This window comes from Pteropus medius, unplaced genomic scaffold, assembly GCF_902729225.1.
Source record: "Pteropus medius unplaced genomic scaffold, Ma_sr-lr_union100, whole genome shotgun sequence".
NCBI classification, from domain to species: Eukaryota; Metazoa; Chordata; class Mammalia; order Chiroptera; family Pteropodidae; genus Pteropus; species Pteropus medius.
In genome coordinates this window covers 5399122-5422665 of record NW_024354911.1, presented here as the reverse complement: position 1 = coordinate 5422665, position 23544 = coordinate 5399122, and the positions used below count along the sequence as shown (strand labels likewise).

The following is a 23544-nucleotide window of genomic DNA, read 5'->3' as shown; positions in this document are numbered from 1 at the left end:
ATCAGTTGGTAAAGGAGCAGAATGCAAAGGGGAAAAATAGGGCAGCCACTGTTAAAGGCACACGGATATAAGTTATGAGGAAAGGGGAAGTCTGAAGAGAGATGTGCCAGGGAGAATGCCAGAAGGAATATGAAACAGGAGTCCTTGAAAAGAAACGAATGGGGAAATTAGGTGGAGCGACTGTCCCAGAAGCGTGAGACGGCAAAGCGGAAGGGGACGGTCAAGGACGGTGACATGAAATGAAGATCTATGAGGTGCATGAAATCAGGAGGGCGGAACGCGCTGGAACGCAAGCTCTCTTAGTCAGACTGGGTGTTCTTTTCAGGAAAACGAGGGGAAACACCTGCTCAGGGGAAGTGGACACCTAGACACATAGACATAAACACACCTGTTCCCCAGCAGGCCCCGCCAAAGCATCCCAGCGCTGACAGGCAAGGGAAGGGGTGGAGGTGAAACATCCGAGCAGCTCTGCTGTGAAGAAACAGTGTGCACTTGGGACCCAGCTGAAAGGAGAGATGGGGGAAAGAGATGATTACCGACACCACAGACTAGGAATGATGTAGAATTCAGGTCCCCGGACTCCAAAATGCACCATATAAAATGAGAGAAGGAAGATGTAGCAACTTTGATAGTACTCATTAACACTTGGGGTTTTGAAAATAATGGCGTTTGCAAAACCTGCACTTCAGTTAAGTATTTGGGGGAAATATTGGATATTCATAAAACATCACATCTTTCCATCGCATCATTTCTTGCCCTCAGAGAACTCAGAGTGTAGAGGGAAGACAGAGTAAACACAACACAATGAGATGAGTATAAGGCAGAATCAAAGGAAGAACAATAAATTCTGCCTGTAGGGTACGGAGAGGAGAGAAAAAGGCCTTCAGAGGAGCTGCCTCTGAGCTGGATTGCGAAGAGCAAAGTTCACCAGGTGAGAATGGAGAAACACCTTTGAAGGCAAAGAGAACAAACTGGGTAAATGTATTCAAGTGTAAATAGGCATAGAATGTTCTGGAAATACTTAGGAATTCAGTGTGTGAAACTTCCAAATCACAGGATGACTGTGAAGGGTAGAGGAAGTTGAGACTGGAAAGGCTGAATGAGGTGAATTAGGAAGTCCAGGAGCAATACGAGAAGAAGGGGACCTTGTCGTCCAGTTTTGCCAAATCGACTTGACAGGATTAGCCTGGTCACCCTCAAGGGATTCAAGACAGCATTTGGGACTACGGTCTCTTATAAGACCTTATCTAAACCCCAAGAAGTGTTTCTTTTGGGAGCAGCAAAGCTAGATAGTAAGATATTTTTCATAGCTAAGAACGTTTATATCTCATATCTTGTCTGTCATTTTTCTTCACTTTCAAAAGCAAGGTTTCTGAAAATATTTTACTCCAGTATTTAGTAATGTTATTAACCTTTAGTGTCTATTATCCTCTCTCTTCTTAAAAATAGCATTGTCATTACCTTTGTTTCTCTGTTTTGGACATTTCATTTCTCGGTTGACAGGTACAGCCCAGGGTTTGCTAAGCCACCTTCATAGAGCCCACACCCAAGGTCTTACAGTGTGACATACTACAATGTCACCAGGACCCTCCACACCTGAGAGGGCCAAAGAGAGCAGAAATTGGCTGAGAGGCAGCAGATCCTGCATTCTGCATGGCATGGATTTCCATGTTAATAAGACAATCTTTGTCATTTCGTGGTCAATCTTATCAAAAAGGCTTTGTGAGGAGTAAAAAGTTGTAGTTTAATTTTTAAAATACAAATTATTTGGAGAATAAAAAGTAGTTAATGTTAGGAAATCAGTAACTATAATAATGTATTAAAAGAAAAAAATCATCCTGATAGGTGCTGAAATGTCACTTGATAACATTTTCCACAAAATCTGTATTAAAACTCTTAATAAACTAGGAATAGAAGTGAAATTCCTTAATTTGATATGAAATGTCTACTTAATGATGGAATGTGAGAAGCAGTCCTATTTTAGGGAAAAGGAACTTCACTATCGCTGTGAAGTTCCTCATCTGTGAAATAAGATGAGAAAAATAAACAAGGTATAAATATTGGGGGGAAAGGGATAAAACTTCTTATTACGTATGCCATGACTTTTCACTAACAATATTTTTACCAGCATCATTACATCTAATGAACCTAATCATATGTTCATTACAGTGTCCAAATCAACGTAAGTATTCAAAAATCACTAGTTTTCCTATATGTAAGCAATACTCATATAAAATATGTAATTTTTAAAAGATGCAATTTATTATAGCAACAAAAACTTAAAATATTTAGAAATAAATGAAGTAATAAATGCTTCAGAAAACTGAAGCCATATGAAACTTTACTGAAGTATATATAAGAAAAGTTAAATAAATTGAAAATATATACCATATTTATGTCTAAAACAACGCCATATTAAAAATCCATCAAGTTCCCCTAAATTAATTCATAAATTTAATAGAAAAAAATTCATCCTCATTCCAATAGAATTTTAATGAAAATCACCTGATTCAAAAGTTCATCTGGAAGAACAAGAGCAAGTGTGTGAGAATAATCAATTTTTGAATAAAGATGAAGCGAGAACATGTACCAAAGAGACTTCAGTGAAATGAAATAGTCTAGAAATAGACTGTGCATCTGAGAACAGAGTATATGATAAAAGGTGCATTTTAAATAATTGAAGAAAGTTTGGACAATTCAATAATCAGACCTGAGATAATTAGTTATCATTATGGAGAAATAATAAGGCTAGATTTCTGTGTCACATTATGTACCAATATAAAAACTGTGTCACATTATGTACCAATATATATATATCAGAACTATATGTGATATATATATCAGAAGAAAATATAGGAAAGTAAAGTCTATAAAAATACCTGAGGAAAATATTTTCAAATCACATAGTAAGGAGAGACATCCTAACATGACTCTAAACGCTTTTGGCCTCTGTATACATTAATAAGATTTATACATTTAACTTAATAAAAAAAAGTAGAGCTTCCTCTATGTCTAAAGACTCTATTAAAGACAAATGATAGACTAAAAGGTAATATTTCGGAACATACAAAGACAAAGGGCTAATGACTAATATTCTTAATATTTGAAAAAGCTCCTACAATTCACTAAGAAGAAATAAAACAACCCAGTGTAAAACAGGCAGATGATATAAGCAAGTAATTCTCGAGGAGGGAAATGCTAATGACCTAAAAATATATAAAAAGATATTTAACCCCATTACTAATTTGGAAAACGCAAACTATTGCAGAACAATTTTTGCCTAGCAAATTGCATAAATTTGAATGTTGGTAAAAATACAGTGTCGGAGAGGAGGCAAAAACAGTTGGCAGTGCACACCCTTGACTTAGCAATTCACTTCTGATTGTTTATCCTATGAAAATACTCCTTTAAGAGTGCAAAGACTTGTGCAAGAATATTTATTGCAAACAGTTTTATATGCCAAATAATTAAATACACTCTAACCACCCAACGATAGGAAAGTGATTGTGTTATAATATTTCCATCCTGTGAAACACTCTTCAGCCATTAAAAGTAATGGAGTTGCTCTACATTTAATGACGTAAAATCAAGATCCTTGAAAGGATGCTGGGCTTAAAAAGAAAAATTATAGTGCAATCCCATTTTTGTATTCGAAATGCATCATATGAAAGTGTATATAACCTGTATATGTCTGTTTCTGAACATGAACAAAAGGTCTGGAAGGAAAGGCACAAAATTATTACAAGTGGTTATTCTTGTGGAGTGAAGTGGGTTTGGGACTAAGTAAAGGTAGAAGTGATAACTTCCACTTCTTTTAGGACACTTAATTTTTAAAAAATGAATTACCTCTGTGATTTAAAAAAAAAAAAAAAAGTCCAATTGTTCTGATGAAAAACATATGGAAAATAAAACTGCCCGAGGTAACACTGCTGTACAGCCTATAAATCAAATCTGAAAAGCGTCTTCGGACCAGATGCCCCCTGCCAGCCTCCGCCCCACCTGAAGTATTCTGAACTGAAGATCTTCAAAAACTTGTCTGCAAAGCGCTCTGTGACTGCCCTCCCGGGGTCAGACTTCCCCATGGATTCTTCGTGGAGGGTGATGCCTCATCCAGGCTCCCACACACACCTCACAGTAACCCCGCAGCCACCAGTACTCTAACAGGACCAGGGAAAAGGCAGGAGGGGGCAGCCACCAAGTCTACGGAGCTCATCGTTATGTTTCAACTCTTAGTTAATGATTCATTCCATCATTTTGAATTCATTATTTTAATTAAATTTAATCTTTTAAGAGAACTTTTCTCTTAAAGAGACCTTGGAGATCATTCAGTTCAATCCTAACATTTTATGTATAAGGAATCAGAGGCCCAGAGAAGGAGTGTTAATAAATCGTATTATATTTAAGATCCTGCACTTCGAGGCTCAGCCCTGTAAGATTTTTAATTCTTATGAGAGCAAACTCCTGCCCCTTTGCTACCATTTGAGAATGTTACTGCCATCATCTGCCCGCCCACCACCAGAAGGGTAACCATAGCCACTTCTCTTTATGAGAACAAAAGTCATCAGCCAGACCTTCTGTCATCTTTTCAAATCAAATTCTTCTGGCCTTCGGACATTTGCACAGGCTGTACTTTCTTTCCAGGCTGTGCATCCCTGCTTTTCACAAGAATGGCTCCTCCTCCACGCTCGGGCTCCTCCTCCTCACTGGGCTCTTCCCCCACAATCGGCTCCTCCCCTACACTCAGGTATTCTTTGCCCTGTGTGTCTATTTGGTCCCTCCCCATCATTTCCCCTTTTAGCAACCTGTTTCCTTCCAGAAGGCAGCCTCCATGTCTCCTTTGATGTGTCCTTAGTGCCTGAAACATAGTAGGTGCTCAAAAAGTTTGATGGGGCCTCTCTGACACCTACTTTTGAAAGCTTCCTGTCTCCTTGAGTAATCCATGGAATGTGTATTATCATTTAGGTTTTATTTTTTTTTTTTTTGGAAGTAAAAAATTATACAACTTTATTATTTTAATTTGTGTGGATTAAAATGGAGATCGAACATATTTCCAATAGCTTATGTTGTTTGTTCAGCTGTCCATTGTCCTCTTAATGTTTTACTCTGTGCTGTGTAGTAGCCGGAGTCAGCAATGGGGGGAACCTCTGAGTGGTTGTAACCTGAGGCAGGTGGAAAAGAGAGAAGATAGATTTCACCTAGGTCTTAAGTACCAGGGACAGGATTGCCAGGGCTTTGTGCTCTGACAGATGCCTAAAGCCAACCCCACACTTTGACCTCTTGCTGGTTTTTCCACAGAAGAGGGCTCATCTGGGCCCACGGTGCAGGCAAATGGCACAAGAGAAGCAAGTTGGATCTGGAGAGAGGGCAGGTCCAGGTGTGGGGCTCAGCTGCAGGCCTACGGCTCCACCACAGCCTTGGGGGTGAGATGGAAAAGTTCTCATTCTAGGAGCCTCCATTTTCTTCCTTGTCAGGGTTGACTTCTGCCCTCCTGTCCAGCGAGGAGAAAGGATCTTTGTAAATTTTAGCCACTATATAATGAAAAACTTTACAAAGTTTTTAACATAACTTAAAGTGATGTCCCCCGAAGAAACCACAGTTTTCTTAGAGTGGAAATTGCTAGGCGACGAACTAAAGCTAGTGCATAAGGTTACACTAAATTATATAATTCAGAGCTAAGTACTTATTTAGTTATTATGCATTTATCCAGCAACCACTATGAACCAGGCACTCAACTCTGGAGATCTAAAGGCCACTTTCGACACAGCCTCTGCCTACAATGACTTATATGATGGAACGGGGAGAAGCAGGATGCAGTGAGAGTAGCAAGAGCACTAGAGCCTAAAGGCATCTTTGAATCCAGACTCCAAGACTGCTAGCTGTGCAAATGTGGCAGCCCTAGATCTCTGAGAAGTAGGCAGTGATGCCATCTTTGTGGACTCTGATTAAAGAGCTCAGCCTGGAGAAGGTATAAGAAGTCCACTTTAGGTCTTCAAAACAGAAAGAAAGAAGATATCTAGAGTAATCAGGAGTAGAGGAGATGTGGAAGAAGTGGAACATGGGCCAGGCCTTGAAGAATGGGTAGAACTTGGAAGGGGAAAAGCCGAAGCCGAGGGGTAAAGAAAACCCTAAGCCATGAAAGGCCAGTCAAGGAACTGGCAGAACTGGAGTGAAAGGTCCCGCTGGGAAAGAGCAGCGACAGAGGGGTGGGCACCCAGGGCCAGCCAACAGCCAGGAGTCCCTCACACTGTGTCTTCAGATATGTATTCACTTTTCATTTTGAGGAGAGGCTGAGCCCTGTGTGAGAAAAGGGAGACCAATGGTGGCAGCACCCTTAATTTCCATGCCCTATTTAGCAAAATCGAACATGACCAGACCCACTTACTTTAGAAGGCATTTGGGTGGCGTCCATTGTTAATGAAGCGTTGCCCCAGGTAGAAGAGAGCTCTCCCCTAACCCCAAGTAGCTCATCCAGGGTGATACTCTTACCATACACAGGAGTCCCCGAGAGGAGCTGAAGTGAATAAAATTTGCTTCTTCTTTACATCTCTGGTAAGAGGTTGCTGTCCTAGAGATTTTGAGAGCTCCCCACAGATTCACACCCCAAGCAGCTGCTAGGCTGGCCCACTCCTTATTCCAGCACTCAGGGTAGCCAAGCAATTCCAGTCCTAATTGCATGACAGCATCCAGGAGGAAATTGGAGCTATTGTGTGTTTTTCATCAAGGGAAAGGATTTTGCAGTCATTCATTCATTCATTCATCCATTCATTCACTCAATGCCTATTTCAGGTTGCCTACTATCTACAAGGAGGGTTTAAAGAAGAAGGAAAAACTAAACTCAGGCTTCTCCTTCCAAGAGTGTTTGTGTGGTCAGTTAATCTGGGAGGAGATAAGAAGTAATCTGTGACAGGAATCCAGAGGGAGCCACAGTTACTTGTAGTTGGAGTGGGATGAGATGGGGTGGGGAGGGAGTCTGAAAGTGTTGGAAGGAGGCAGCAACTACCATCAATCTTGAAAGATAAGTAGGTTGTGGACGTGCCGGCATCACAACGCCTCACAGATTATCTGTCTAACCCTTTATTTTGTATGTGAGGAGATGAGCCACTGGCAAGTCTGGAGACGGAGCCATTACCTAAATGCAGCCTGTGCCCACACAGAGTCCCCCCAACACAGGGCAGGTCTTCCCGCACAGCACAGTGCAGGCAAGGGCTTGGAGCTGTGGAAGTTCTGACTTTTGGTGGAATGAGGATTGCAGTTCACTTTGAAAATAAGATTTCGTAGTTGATTAGATGCCAGGGGCAAAGGAAGAGCAGTGGGGAAACAGTTTTCCAGCCGGATGACTGGGAGGACACATGGGCCGGAAACAGGAGGCAGCAGGGCTGGGAGAGAAAATAGTGTGGTAGCTTTGAGACATGCTGAACTGGAGGCGTTTATGAAAGGTACAGGGGAAAGTTCTAGCAGGCCATGGAAACTGGTGCTAGAGTTCAAGAAGGAGTCAGGACCAAGGATATAAACTGGGAGTCACCTCTTCAGAGTAGATAATTGGGGTTGTTCAAGAGATAGAATGGAGGAGAAATAGAAGCTGACCAGAGGCTGTAGCAGCAGCTCCCTTTGGAGAGAAGGAGGCAGAGGGGACCTGAGGCGGGTTAGAGGTAGGAAGGGGTCAGGGATGCAATACCCCAGAGGTGAAGGATGAGAGGAAGTCCACAGGGAATGATCTGTGCCCCAGGAAAAAGGGTTAACATGCTGCAAACATGACGTCTGAGGAGAGGCAGCTGGATCTAGAGACTAGAACATTACTCTTGACTTTTGCAGGTGCAAGGCAGCCAGAGTAAATGTTATTTAGGAAGTTTGACAGTGAAGAGGAGGTGAGAGATTAAGGGGTGCCAGGGCTGAGACCACTTGTGTTTCATTTTGAGTTGTTGTTTTTTTTTTTTAACTTTGGATAGACTTAAACATGTTTATTGGAAGATGAGGAGGAGCTGGCAGAGAGAGGGCAAGATAAGAGATGGAAGAAAGAAGGAATGTTTAATGGAAGCTGATCCAGAAGGAGACAGGAGGGATTAAGGTCGAGGACATGGCCTGTTGACAGTTGGAATTGAAGTCTCTCTAAAGCTGAGGTGGGAGGGCTGGGCTGGAGAATCATAGAGGGGGACGGGGGGTGAGTGCCGAAGCCCTAGGATCAAGTCAGTCACACAGGAAGAAGAAAACCAAAGGGCTAAGGCTCTAGCTCTGGCAGAAACCCAAAGTCCAAGGTCAAATAGGGACCAAGGAAGGGACAGCAGGAAAACATAGCCATGATGTCCAGAGGCCCAAACAGGTCAGTCAGTGATACCCCTCCCAGAAGACGGGCTGAAGGAAGATGACCTACATGGATAATGTTTGCTCATGAGACAGATTAGAATGATAAAGCTAACGTCCATTAAGCCACATGTCAAATGCGTGATTTCTCTGCTTACACTGGACTTCAAAGTCCAAATATTTTAATTAAACCAGTATGTAAATATTGAAGATATCAAAAGAACAGGGACATTATTAATTTGGGGATCAAGGCAACTAACCACTTGATCCTTTTAAGTCATTTCCTCATTTAGCTCCAATCTCGGTAACAAACATTCCTGTAGCTCCTTGATAACATTCCTGGATCTAAAACCACAGCTTTGTTTTTTACACCCTCTGGGACTTATTTCTTATCTCAGGCTCTTTTGAAGTAGGCAGTTATCAGATCAACCTTTTGCTCACTGGCCTTGGGTTGAATAGGTGATTTCCCCCCTGAATCATAGGCTTGTAAGAATTCAAGCCAAAATTCCAGGCTGGCTTTAAGCAATAAATACTGTAATTAACTTCTAACCAGGCAAGGCTAACATTTTGCTTGGAAAAAGCATCGTTTTCTCAAATGAATGACTTTCAAATAAAAACAATTTTCATGCCCTCTTTTTTCAGCACGATACTTACCAGTGCTTGGGACTATCCAGTGTGTCGTGTAAAAGACATTCTTGGGGTTTTTGTTTTTTTTTTAATTATTTTACTTTTTAGGTGAGGCAACCCTTGGTTGACCTCACAGATTGCAAGGACCTTGTCAGCTTACGATCTCTTATTTTTTTATTTTTTACACCTACAGCACCTGGTCTTCCTAGGTGGTCTCCCATCCGGGTACTAACCAGGCCCGACCCTGCTTAGCTTTGAAGATCAGATGGGATTGGGCCTGTTCAGGGTGGCATGACCATAGACGCTTGGGGATTTTTAAAATCCAGTTTTCTCTGGTCTTCAAGTTCTCCCATAGAAACTACGCTATCTTCTAGAAGAATGTTTTTCTTAACAGTTAACAGAGTTCTCTTCCATCTGAACTGTGCAGGAAGTTTTGTGGAAGTCCCACTGAGCCTGGTTAGTCATGACACCTGTCCTACCCAATGGGTAGGGCAGAAATGGAGCTCAGGGCTGTGGCAGGTTGGGATGGACTCTTGAGACTGAATGCTGCCAGTGGCATACCAAAGTAGGGGAGGAGGGACAGAGGCAGGAGTATTTTATCATGATGATAATAAGTGATAGTTTTAATACTGTTTTTAAATCTTCTACAGTTAGTGCACCACCTCATTGCCTGCACCTGGGACAGGCCACCCCGACTACCTGGCCCACGGATGTCACACTGTCTCTAGTCCGATCAGCGAAATCAGTGAAATTAAGACCCATAGTAGGGTTAGCCATGGGAGTCTGAAATGAGGAAGTTCTGAGAAATCCCAAACATGCAGCCAGAAAACCAAAGTCCAGAGTCAGAGCTGAGCTTGAAATTAAAAGAGCATAGAGTTACGGTGTCAGTTGCTAGAAGGAAGTTTTTCATCCTAGGGCAAAGGCAAGTCAGGAACCAAAAAAAAAAAGAGGCATCACATGTAAATAAATACAGGAAGAGATCCATCACGAGATGGATTATGAATTTTTGCCAGATGGTTGCCACTCTCCGACCTGTTTTTTGTTATTGTTTTTCTGACTCAGCCATGCACATGGGGCCTTCCTCCAAGGAGGTTATTAAGTCACCACATAATTTTTGTCAGCATTCAGAGCGAGGGGCATATAATGATGTTTGAAGCTTGGCCTTATTTTCTCGACACTGGGGCAGAACCCCCTGTCCTGTGGTTATGGTGCTCCACACACACTGTGCAGAGAGCTTGGGTGGCCCTGGAACACTGCCAGCTAGAGCAGCAGCAGTAACCAGAGGTTTCTATTCCGTGAGGTCCCGGCCCTGGCCTGCCGTGTTCCGTGCGGTTACATGGGAGGCAGTGTGGCCCGGTGTAAAGATCGCTAAATATGGACGCAGGAGCCTTGCACTGCACCCCCAGCTCGACTACTTACTAACCTTGGGGGTTTCAAGCACAAATCTTTTGTTTTAAAACTAGCTTTCTCACCTGAATAATAGGATTGGAATAAGGACAGCTGGGTGGGGAGCGGTAACTGAAATAAGGGTGTGAATTTACTTTGGGAACTGTAAAAGACTAAGAGACTTAAGGGTGAAATATCTACAGGTTGTCATGGCCTTAGCCAGTAACTAGTAAGTAGCACCCAAAGGCAAGGTGGGAGGAAAGCTTAGCAGCAGCACCTGTTTAAAAAAAGCTCTTCATCAAATCAGCCATGTGCTAGGGCTTCGCAGAAAACCACAGAGTGTGAGGAGGAGGGACACCTTAGTGCTACTCTCCTGAGGAATGATCACATCCGTCCTGGCGTACTGCATGCCAGGGGAGGCTCCTCGCTTTAAGGGAAATGTCGACCAGCCAGACAACATGTTGTGGGAAGAGACATCTAGGGAGCTCCAGAATTTTAACTGGAAGGGGAAAACTCTGGGAGGAAAGTGAAAGCTCTCTTTGGGTTTTGTGAATGTTGCTATGTGGGAGACAGATTTGACTCATTATATGTGGCATCCAGGGGAGGGTGGACACTTCAAAGGTACAGATCCCAGCTCGTGCGGCATTGGTGGTATAGTGGTGAGCGTAGCTGCCTTCCAGATCTCAATTCATCTAAGGCAATGGTTCCCAAACTTTGCTACACATTAGAATCACCTAGGGAGCTTTTAAATCTTCAATTGTCCGGTTTGAACCCCGAACCAATTACATCAGAATCTCTGGGGGGCGAGCCCAGGCATCGATGTTTTTTAAACTCTCCAGGTGATTGCAATGGGCAGCCAAGTTTTCAAAGCAGTGATCTACAGAAGAACTGAGAGCAGTCGAACTAAGCAAAGAAAGGATGAGCTACTAGAGGTGTGGAGAGTCCCTGACGTTGATGCTGCCCAGACACAGGCTGGGTGTCACTTGGTGGTGACAAAGTCAAGCTTTCCATGGATGGTTAGACTAAAGGAGCCACATCTCAAGTGCCCACCTATCCCGAGAGGCTTAGTCAATGCTCTGAGGTGGAGATTTTCAAATTTTTTTAATAGTTCCAGGGAACTATTTGTTCAAATAAAATTAAGTATTTAAAACAAACAAAGGAAGAGGGAGGCAGATTCCCTTCCCCCACTACATACATCCCTTCTACTCTCTTCTCATGATGACCCCTGAGGACACTTCGTGGAAATCTGGAAACTTAATGAAACTCTCTAGGACTCCAGAGAACACGGTTTAAAAAAAAACACCAATTTAAGGGAAGGGATTTCCATAGAAATGAATTTTGTATTCAGCCATCTGTAGTTGGAATCTTGATTATTTTGATGAATAGAAGTAGCAAACCCCAAATGGAGGAGAGCCAACGTAAATGATCATGGACCTAAACTATTTGTTAGTTGGGAACACAAACAGCAACAGCTAATGCCTTAGAAACCAGACTCAGGTCTATATCTGCTTGTTATTTGGTGCCACACTTGGGATCTAAGACTCACCTCCTCTAGCTCACCATGTTATTTCCAAAGGGAAGAATGCTTAAATATTATTTGCTAAAGTTCCCAGGTTTTGTACTCATGTGTTGAGGTTCAACCTGGATTGAGCTCTTTCTTCGTGTTCTACAGTGTGCAGAGTAAGTCTTGAACCCACGTGTTCTCATTTTCAGTTTCTTTTTTACAATTTCATGGTAACTCTGTGTCACACAGACTAGTTTCTGTACCAAAGCCGTAACTGACACATGGCCACCTAAGAACAGGGAAAGGGATAGGAGATGAGGACCAATAGGCTGAGTCCCCGTTCTGCTCGTAGCCAGTTGCATGAATGCAGACAAGTCACTGAATTTATCAGTTTGCTCCTCTCTCAAACAGAATTCGTTATTCCTGCTACCAATTTCACAGGATTATTATGAGGTCAAAAAAAGTAAGCCAAGGTCATATCCTCTTAAATTATATAAAATATTCATGATTATTGAAAGAAAAATATAACATTGGAAGAATTTCAATGTATTAAATGTCATACATACGGCAAATGTAACACAAATAGAGAAGGTAAGAGGACCGATACGTTTTTAAGACTTCTCCATTTTACTTGAAGTGATAAATATTAACTCTTAAACTGTGACAAATGAGGTTTGTATAATTCTTAAACAACTAAAATATAGTACAAGAGATATGACCAAATGCCAATGTTATATAGAATACTGAAAATGATTCAAATCCAAAAGAAGGAAAGAAAATAGGGAACAGGAACATAAAACAGAAGAGACAAACAGAAGACTGATAAAATGATACACCTAAATCCAGTCAATAATTATGTCAAGTGTAGATAGCGTAAAATACCAAATAAAGATAGATATTGCACAATTGGATTTTTTGAGAAAAGATCTGATATGCTATCTATAAGAAACCCACTCTAAATGTAATGATATAAATAAGCTAAAAGTAAAAGGATTAAAAAAAAGATATGCCGTTGATATACTAATCAAAAGAAAGCAGGAACAGCTATATTACTATTACACAAAGTCTACCTCAGAACAAGAAAAAATTATCAGGGATAAAGAGGAAAATTACATAATAATAAAGGGAGAAATAACCAAGAAAATGTAGCTGTCATGAATGCACATGCACCTAAACAAAAGCCCAAAAACACATAAAGCAAAAACTGATAGTACTGAAAGGAAAAATAGACAAATCCACAATTATACTTAGAGACTTTTAGTATTCCTCTCAAGAAATTAATAGAGCAAATATACAACTTGATCTAATTAACATTTATGCAACATTTGACCCCACAGCAGCAGAAATACACATTCTTTCCAAGTGTGCATAAAACAGCACCGAGATAAGCCATATTCTGGACCATAAAACAGACCTTAACAAATTTAATATAATTATAATCTTATAAAATAGGGGTTTTTTTCCAACCGTGATGTAATTTAACTAGATATCATTAACAGAAACAGATCTGGGAACTTACCAACTATTTCAAATTAAACAACACATGGAAATGAAACACCACAAGTCTCATGTGAACTTAGAAAATATTTTGAACTGAATAAAAGTGAAAATACAACATGTCAAAATTTGTGGGATGCAGCCAAAGCAGTGCTTAGAGGAAATGTATAACATTAAATGCTTATACTGGAAAAGTAGATCTCAAGTTAATAATTTAATCTTTAACATTGAGGAACTAGGGGAAAAAAAAGAGCAAATTAAACTCAAAGCAAGCAGAAGGAAGGAAATAACAAAGAGCAGAAATCAGTGAAACTGAAAATAGGAAAGCAATAGAGAAAAATCAGTTTGCTTATAGATAACCTTCATATTTTTTTGGCAAAGTGTCTTTTCAAATCTCTACCCCAATTTCTAAATGGAATTTTGTTTTCTTACTGTTGAATTTCAAGAGTTCTTTATATCTTCTGGATACAGAATCTATACAGAGTCTTTCACAGAGCAAAAGTTTTTAATTTTGATGAAGTCCAGTTTATCAGTGTTTTCTTTTAATGGATCTAGTTTTGGGTATAATAACTAAAGAATCTTCACCTAACCCAAGGTCACAAAAATTTTATCCTATGTTTATCCTGTAAGTTGTATAGTTTTATATTGACATATAGTTCTATGATCCATTTTCATTTAGTTTTTGTGTAAAGTGGGAAGTATAGGTTGAGATTCATTTTTTTGCATATTGATGTCCAGTTGTTAAAGCATCATTGGTTTAAAAGACTACCCTTTCTTTATTGAATTGCCTTTTCAACTTTGTCAGAAATCAACTGGCCATATTTGTGTGGGTCTATTTCTAGACTCTCTTCTGTTCCATTGACCTATGTGTTCATCCTTTTGCCATTACCACACTGTCTTGATTACCATAGCAGGCGTCAGGTGTTTCAAGGCGGGTTAATACCTTAAATGGGTAAGCTTCAGAGATGCCAACTGCACATAACTTGTAATAGAATTTAAAAGCAGAATCAATGAAATTAAATATAGCAGCAAAGACACTTAGATTTTGCCTAGGGATTTTTATTTGTTAATATATTCCTCAAGTTTGTATCCCATTTGCCAAGTAAAAATAAGTTTTTAGGCCATTTTAAATAAAAATATGCTTATACTCATGCACTTGCACACACGGGTATTAAGAGAATATAGATTGGTTATCATATCCTTGATTCTTGCAGTCGTCCATGACTCAAGTAGCCCAGCCTCTAGAGCAGTGGTTATCAAACTGGAGTGTGCAACAGAATCACCAGGGGGGCTTTCACAGATTTCTAGGCCCCACTTCCAGGGATTCCAGCTCAGGAGGTTTGTGGTGGGCTCGAGAGTTTTATTTCTAACAAGTTCTCAGATGGTGCTGCTGATGATGCTGCTGGTCCAGGGGCCACACTTTGAGAACCGTGGCTCTAGACCTATGCCACCCTAACTAGATCTTATCATCGCTGGGTGCTTAGCATCCCAAGTGTAGCAGCAGTGCCAAGATGGGGTGAATTCTATTCTGAGCTCTACCTTATATTCCTTAACCAAATTTGCAAGTGGAATTAAAGCAGAAAAGTAAAAAAAAATCTACCTGTATTCTTGGAGTCTGAATTGAGTGAATACTTGTGGGGAAAAGAACAAGATTATCCCCACTAAGAAAAGTGTCAAAAAGTAAAAAAGATAAAGGAAGCTATTAGAGAGGTATAGATGAAGAATGGCTGAATGTTGATGATTCCCGAAGCTTGGTGATGAGAATTATACCACTTTGCTTATTTTTAATATGGTTAACATTTTCCATTTTAAAAAATTTTTTTCTTAAAAAGTAAACCACGATCGTAAAGTAGAGGAGCCTAGCAGAGGATGGATGTGTGTGAGAGAAAAATTAAAATGCTATTTTCAAATTCTCAAGATGGCTAGAGAGAAATCGACTCCAGCAGAGCTTCATAGAACTTTCCTTTAAACCCCTAGGAACTAAAGTTAATACTTACATGAGACAAAGGAGTTAGCCCAAGGTCGTTCTCCTGCAAGTCCAGATTTCTTGGAGGTTTTTTATTTTATCTTCCAAATGTGATTTTGTATTCTAGTTAAATTATTATCGTTTTGAGAAAATGTTTCCTACCTGTTCAACTAGTGAATGGACAAGTTTCCATCATTAGATTAGATACATAACTCATAACTCCAGGCATGTAAGTTGTTCATTTCAATCTTAGAGGAGTATCACATGCAAGAATCATAGCTCAACCATGAAAATAATTAAACAGGAATTTCTTTCTATAAGTTTGCTCTCAAAGGACATAAAATTGATATGCAATTATTGCTCAGAGTTTTCATACTCAAAAAACACCAAGGTTTGGATTCATTTGCGTCTCTACAATAAAACCTTTATATTAAATTAGCATCTAAGTATATCCTGTGTTTTTTTAGACTAACTTCTTCTGCCATTACCAGTTCATTAGTTTAGACTGAATTGATGCCAACATCTTGGAACCCTCAGCAACAATGTCATTGGATCAGTCATTTGGAATTTCCCTCATGATCTTCTATTTTTTCATTGGATTCAAACTTCTGCTTCAAGCTTCCTATTTTTAGCCATGAATTTTTGTAATTAAAAAAAAAAAAAAATCACCCAAATCCTAAGTTTGGAGAGGCCTTTGGGATACGCAGTGCCTAGAATAAGAATGCAACTAAGTACAATTATATGTTTATATTTTTACAAAAAATAGAGCATGTACTTAGAATAGAATATGGGAGCCATTTTGTGTGTGTGTGAAATCAAAGGGAAAAAATTTTGGCTCATAGTGTAATAAAATTTAAAACACTAACTGTCCCATGATGTTGAGAATTCTACTCATTCCCCAATGTCATTCCAGTTTAGCCACAGTTTTATGCTATGAAATTGGAATTAGGCTCTGGGCTTTTTTCTCTATTTATGACGGGTCTATTTAATACTAAAACTCTGAATTCAAATATTGGCATTTTGCAAGATAATCTATCTTGCAAAAGATGATCTAAGTGCACCACTCTACAACCACTATTTACAACCCTGAAACACACATATAAATTAGATACCTATATAATAGGTGTCTGTATTAGTTTCCTGGGGTTGCCATAACAAAATACCACAAACTGAGTAGATTAAAACAACAGAAATTCATTCTTTTGCTGTTCTAGAGACCAGAATTCCAAAATCAAGGTGTCAGTCAGTAGGGCTGGTTCCTTCTTGGGGCTCAGAGGGAGAATCTATTTCATGTCGCCCTCCTAGCTTCTAGTGCTTGCTGGCAATTGTTGGCACTCCTTAGTTTGTGGCCAGATTGCTCCAATCTCTGCCTGCCTCATCACATGGCATTCTCCCAGTGTATCTCTGTGTCTGAGTGTCCAAACTGCCTTTTTTTTCTAAGGACACCAAACATATTGGAGTTAGGGCCCACACGAATCCAGTATGCTCATCTTAACTTGGTTACATCTACAAAGACTCTATTTCTAAATAAGGTCATAGTCACAGGTTCTGGGTCCACATAAATTTGGGGGAATTTCGTTCAGCCCAGTACAGTATCTGCGTGGCTATGCAGATGTCAAGCATGCACAATTGCACAGCAGTACTGATGACATTATCTTTTTGTCCATAGAACACTTTCCTGTTTTATAGAATGTGTGGGGTTTCACCTCTTGCTATATATGCAGGATGCTTCTTTTTGGAAACGTTTGGTCACCTACGTGAATCCTCTAATGTAGGATCCTAAAATACATCTCCATGAGTTCACCACAGATTTCTCTGCTGAAAACTTTTGAGGCAGAGCTGACCGGAGGATGGGGAGGCTAGAAAAGCTGAATTCTCATCCTACTTCCAACATACAATTTTTTTTAGTCAACTCTGGTTTTCTTTGTCTGTGCCAAGAGGAGAGCACATTCTTGCAAGCATATTGCCACCTTTTACCTAAATATGTGGGCCCTGATAAAATACTTCTCCTTTTGCCATTGATGATTGCTTTTTTTTTTTTTAATGGGCCTTCTTGGCTTTGGTGTTTTGTCAACGAATACCTATAGAGTCTCTTCTAAATACCAGTTCTTTGCTGACACCGTGGACCATAAGAAGAAATTTAAAAACTAGTCCCACAGGACTGGGGAATCGGATCAGTAAGCCGAGGTAGGTGTATGCCATGGAATACTATTCAGCAGCGAGAAAACAATTATCTAGACAGACATTTCAGCAACAAAGGTGGATCTTGAATGCAGAGGCTTGTTGGAAAAACCGTAACACTTGTGCGAATTATGCATATACATATATATCACAGTAGTGTAGGTGCTTCCTGGGGTGGGCAGGGGGTGATGGCAGTGGGAATCCAGCGTGAAAGGAAAACTAAAATAAGACAAGAGAGGTGGGCTGTAAAGTATCATGAACTGAAGAGTCTGATTAATTCTGCTTCCCACTCCTAAGGTTAAAAGAAATCTTGAGGAGCTTAGAATCAGCATTTAGAATAGTAAAACCATCAAGACAGCAATTGATTAAGCCTCAAAGAGCAGGGCATAGAGAGACACTAAGGTTATGGTTAAGAAGTTAGAAGCAGAAGATAGGAACACTTAAATAGGACCTTCAGGATGAGAGGGGTTGCTGGGAGTATCTGACAACATCTACTGAGGTTTTATTGTCGGGTAATGTCCGACAGGGCTTGTCCCCTATGAAAAATCATGGTAGATTTTTTTTTTTAAGTAGAGACACAGATTACTGACGTTTTCCATACTTGGTTGAATGCAGACAAGGGAGCTGTTGAGGTGGTTGAAGGTAGGGTGAAATCCACAAGACCTTGACTGTGAATTGGGAAGGTGGGCTTTACCCTTCAGGCTTGGAAATGTAGGGTCAGAGGAGAGACAGGAGGAAAGGTATACTTTGAAATATTCATCTCAAGAGCATGCAAAGAGATCCGCGATTCTCTGTCATGGTCCACGTGTGAGGCAGAGAGAACCTGGATGTAGGAGCAACTGGGCAGAGGAGGAAAGGGAGGGAGACCAATGCAGCAGCGGCTCAGAGGATACACTATGCCTGATGAGTGAATGGCTAAGGGGAAAGAAAGATAGGAAAGAGCCAAAACTGAATCTGCGAATCTGAGTAATGGGGGAATAATAATTTTTTTAAAGGAGGGGTTAGGAAGTAGGCTTATTTATGGTGAGAAAGACAGTGGATTTATCTCTCGATTAACTGTACTATAATGAGCCCCACTGGAGTAAGAGACTCCTGGAATTCCTTCTTAAAGGCAGACATGGTCCTTCCCTGCCTGTGGGTAGCAGACATTCCAGCCTAGAGGGGAGAGCGTGGCCTCAAGACGGCTACAGCGGCACAGTGGGTACTTTCCATTAGCAGGAAGAGGCATGGTAGGTGCTCAGGGATCATGGTGCAAATGAACTTTTGGACCTCTTCCTATTCAGCAGCCAATGTTATCTCCAAAAACCAGGTCTCTATCCTGATCGAACCCCTTTCACAGCTCCCAGTGCCCACAGTTCAGTCCTCGCAGTCAACCTGTGGTCTGCCTTCCAAACTCATCTCCAGGGGCTCTCACTCCACACCCCCTACTCCACTCCAGTCCCCAGCATCGCATGACTCCCCTTCTCTAGCATACCAGACTGTCCCCCACCCCTCCAAGGGTGTCTTCCTGCCTCCTCCTTTGTCCATGCCCTTCTCTGTCCCCAGATGCCCTCCCCCCACCCTCTGCTTGGTGAACTGCTCCTCACCCACCCTAAATTCCTGCTCAAATGCCACCTCCTGTCCAAGATTCTTCTGCCCACCCCATGGAAATTTTATCAGCCTATCTGTTCACATTGCATTAGTCTGAGTTCCCAAAGTCGAGGGCTGTGTCCTATCTTTGCAGACTCTCAATACTTCTTTGCCCAGTTTATTTTCTTATTTCAACCATAGGTGGAATCTATTTCATACAATATTATTTAGGGCTTAAAAACACACAAACTTTCTTAATAGTAAGTATTCAAAGGAAATTTGGAGTTAAAATAAATCAAATGTTAATATCTTAAAGAATGAGAATTAGCCGTAGTTAGCTGTAATTTAGCAATGAAATAAGAACAAAGACTTGGCATTTCTCTTTATTCAAACCCCTCACAACATGGGATCATAGAATGCCAAAGAGAAAGCCAACCTTATTTCTCCTATACTTTTTCAGTCCAAATGTGTTACATCATATTTTAGAAAATCACACAAGTTCGATTTTTTTCCAAACCCCAAATGCCAAAGCAAATCTGAACTAAAAAATGACTATGATACGTGCGTATATTTGTTTAACAGAAACCATAATTTGGACACTTTATCAAACTGGGCCTGGATCTATGTAAAAAGAAATACCTTTTTCTTTTTTTAAAAAAAAACAGAATTTTAATGCATCACTGTGTGTGTTTACCATTTGGGTCAGAATGAATGGAGGACATTTTTGAGATTGGAATTCTTAAACAGGAATATCCAGATAAACAGGACTTTAAGGAGTTTCCAAGACTCTCTTATCTGAACTCCAAGGTTAAAATAAGATAGATCAGAACAATACAGCCCATAATTTACTTCTATGCAACGAGCATTTATTGAGTGCCAACCAAGAGCCAAGTAGTGGGCAAAAATGCATACATCACAGTATCTGCCTTTAAAGCACTCACTCTCTAGCAAGCGAGGCAGGTATATAAATATATAATATTAGCACAGAGAAATAAACTTAATAATAAAAACCAGCTATAACATATATTTATATATAGATGTGACTTTCTATCACCATCAAAGTTGGACTCCAAGCCTTCTTATTCAGATCCTAAAAGTCATTCTGAACCTCTTTTGCACTGAGGCAGTTTTGTGGAGCAAAACAGTGACAGAATGTTTTGTGTGATCTGTGCACATGGCCTTTCTTTAGCATTTTTATACCTAGTAGTAGAAGTACGAAGCATTTTAAGGAATACAGGGGCTTGTCTGAGATTCTTGTTTGATTATACGCTTTGTTTTCCCTTCATCAAATTATGTATTTTAGCAGTTACTCCTAAAGGTTAGCTCAAAGCTTTTGAAAAATAGAATTGGAGCAACAGAGTAATGATTGCGGATGCAGAAATCAGTGGCATCAGCTTCTGCTGGCTTTGGAAATTCTGTTATCTAATCCAGTTCTGGCTATTATTAGTATCACCTGGGGAGCTTTTAAATCACTGAATGCCCAGGCTGTACCCCAACCAATTAAACCCAAACCTCTGGGAGGTGAGACCCAGGCATGAGCATTTGAGGGAGAAGGAGTCAACTTGTATGTTTTAAAATCTTTTTATTTGGAAATACAGACGTTCCTCGATTTACAATGGTTCGACTTAACGATTTTTCGACCTCGTTTAATCCATGTTACGACGGCGTGAAAGCGATTCGCATACAGTAAACCACACTTTGAAGTTTGAATTCTGATCTTTCCCGGGCTAACAGTATGCGGCATGATTCTCCGTGGCGCGCGGCAGTGGCAGGAGCTCCCAGTCGCAGCAGCTCCCAGTCGCAGCTCCAGCCGCCCGGATCAGCAGGGGAATCAGCGATATTCTGCGGTGCGTTGTGCTGCCGGCGTTTTTGTTTTAGTTCAGTGCTTCAAACAGTCTTCGAGCCCAGTGTGCTTTCAGCTATGCACGTTAATGGTGAAGATCCAAACGGCCATTCTGTTCCTCGCTTTCAATACAATATTCAGTATATTACATGAAACAGCCAAAACTTTACTATAAAACAGGCTCTGTGCTAGATGAGTTTGCCCACTCTCGGCTAACGTAAGTGTTCTGAGCAGGTGTAAGGCGCAGCCCAGATGTGCTGGCGTTCGGTAGATTGAACACGTTTCAGTGGACGACGTTTTCGACTTACCATGGGTTTATCAGGATGTAACCCCATCGTAAGACAAGGAGTATCTGTAATTTAAAGTTCATAAAATGTTGGAAAAATAAAAATAGTACCAAGAACCCCTGTATTCGTTTATCTAGAGTCACCTATATGTTTTTCCTCTGAACCGTTTGAGGGTGTTATATATATCATGGCCCTTTATGCGTAAATACCTCAGCTTCAGAATTTCCTAAGAATAGGGACATTCTCTTATGTAACCATACTACAGCTAACAGCTTCATATTAATACAATACTTAAAAGTATTTAATTTACCAACCATATACCTGTTTTGTTTATTGACATAATGATATCCTTTACAGCATTTTTCCTCCTCCATTTCAGGATCCATTCTAGGGTCAGGTATTACATTCAGTTGGCATTTCTCTTTCCCGTCATTTAATCTGTTTCCACAGACTTTCTTCGTCTTTCATGATACTGATGTTTTTGAAGAATACAGGTACCCTACTTTTGAAAAATAGAATGTTCCTCATTGTCTAATGAAATGATGCCCTTTGAGCCAGGACACTGCCTAGTGGTTGTGTGTCCTTTTCAAGATACCACATCAGGAGGTAAATGATGTCCACCTTTTCTCACTGGCAATGTTAATTTTGAGCACCTGGTAAAGTGCTGCCCGGTTTCTCCACTGGATAATTATTCTTTCTCTTTCTCCCTTGCAACTAATAAGCAGTTTGAGGGATCAAGAAGACCAAGGGACATCAAAATTTCCCCCGAAGTTTAACATCCGTTGATGATTCTTGCCGATCCGATCGCAAAATGATTTTCCAACTCCAGCGTTCCATATTTACCAGCCAGCCCTCGAAATCCCTCTAATGGAAGGGCTCTCCCTTGTCCCCCATGTATTTATTATACTTATAATCTACTTACTGTTGGTATAAACTCATAAATTTCCTTTTTTAAAAAAATCATAATTCATTATCATACTTAATTGGATGCTCAAAGTGTGCCAGATGTGGCCAGCAGGAGCCCCTTCAAGGTGATGCCTACGCCCTTGTGACATGTCCCCACTGTTTTTGTAAACATGTCCAGACTTACCTAGTACCTAGGCTGCCCCATCCCTAAAACTAGTCATTTCCCAGGAAATGGTGCCTTTTGATGAGGAATGGTATTAGAGACCAAGATTAAGTTGCTAGGTATGCTCATTACTAGTGGAGTGTTTTTGCTTCCTAGCTTTCTTATCAGACAGAGCTAGGCAGTATATGCATATATATATATATGCATACACATACATAAAAATATGCATGTTCACATATATGTACATATATACCTGTACATATAAACATGCACACATACATAATTTCAAGATCATAAATTCACGCTGCTCAAAATTTAAATCCATTACCACAGTTCTGTGTTGCCCTCCCCCGTTCCATATTTGCATGTCCCCTTTTCCACAGGGAGGTCCCTGGCTCCCAACAACATTAGCCCCAGGGGACAACACTTAGGAAAAATGTTTAGCATGCCCACTACAACCAAGCATGCATATACTTATGTCTTAGCAATTCTACTTCTGGGTATATCCCCAAGAGAAATGAGGACTATGTCCACCAAAAACATATAAGAATGTTTATAGCAGCATTACCCACAAAGTGTCAAAAACTGGAAGCAACCCAAAACTCAACCAATAAAAGAAAAAGTAAATAAATTGTGGCATGTTCGTGTAGTATAATACGAAACTGCTATGAAAAAGGATGGACTGATAAATACAACAATGTGACCATGTCTCGTGGATATGTTAAGTAAAAGATGTTCGATACAAAAGAGTATGCGTGGTATTAGTCCATTTATATGAAATTCAAAAACAGGAAAAACTATGGTGCTACACAGCAGAGTAGTGGTAACCCTTGAGGCTTGTGGGGCCACGGGTAATGATTTTGAGGAGAGAAAAAGGAGTCTCCTGGGGGGCTGAAATGATCTATATCTTTATTCAGGTAGTAGTAACAGATGTGATACAAATATTTTTAAAAATCAAGTCATAAACTTACAATTTAAATACTTTGCTATATATAAGTTATATCCTAATTTTTAAAAAATTTTAATGCAGCTACAAATCGGGCTGCCAATGCAATTAACTCAACTGAAATGACCTAACCAGACCAATTTCACATGTGTTCAGGAAATGACAACTACATCAGAACTTAATCATCTGCCTGGCAGCTACTGCTTTTCTGTTGTAAGACACATCCAGCGTCGGTAATGGGAAAATGGGGAAAATTGTGCATCTTAGGATTTACAATGCAGTATGTGGGCTTACTCAGTGTCTGGAGAGAATTTTGTGTTGAGTTGAACTAGACTCTCTTTTATACCACCCCCCTCTCCAAGGGTTAGTCA

At 40.3% G+C, this 23544-nt stretch overlaps 1 protein-coding gene and 1 pseudogene across 1 annotated transcript in view; one reads left to right on the top strand and one right to left on the bottom strand.

Moving 5' to 3' along the window:
* Positions 1-23544, top strand: part of THSD4 (thrombospondin type 1 domain containing 4) — a 549795-nt gene that overhangs the window by 480060 nt on the left and 46191 nt on the right. The window lies entirely within an intron of this gene.
* On the bottom strand, positions 9110-9228 carry LOC120598006 (uncharacterized; annotated as a pseudogene).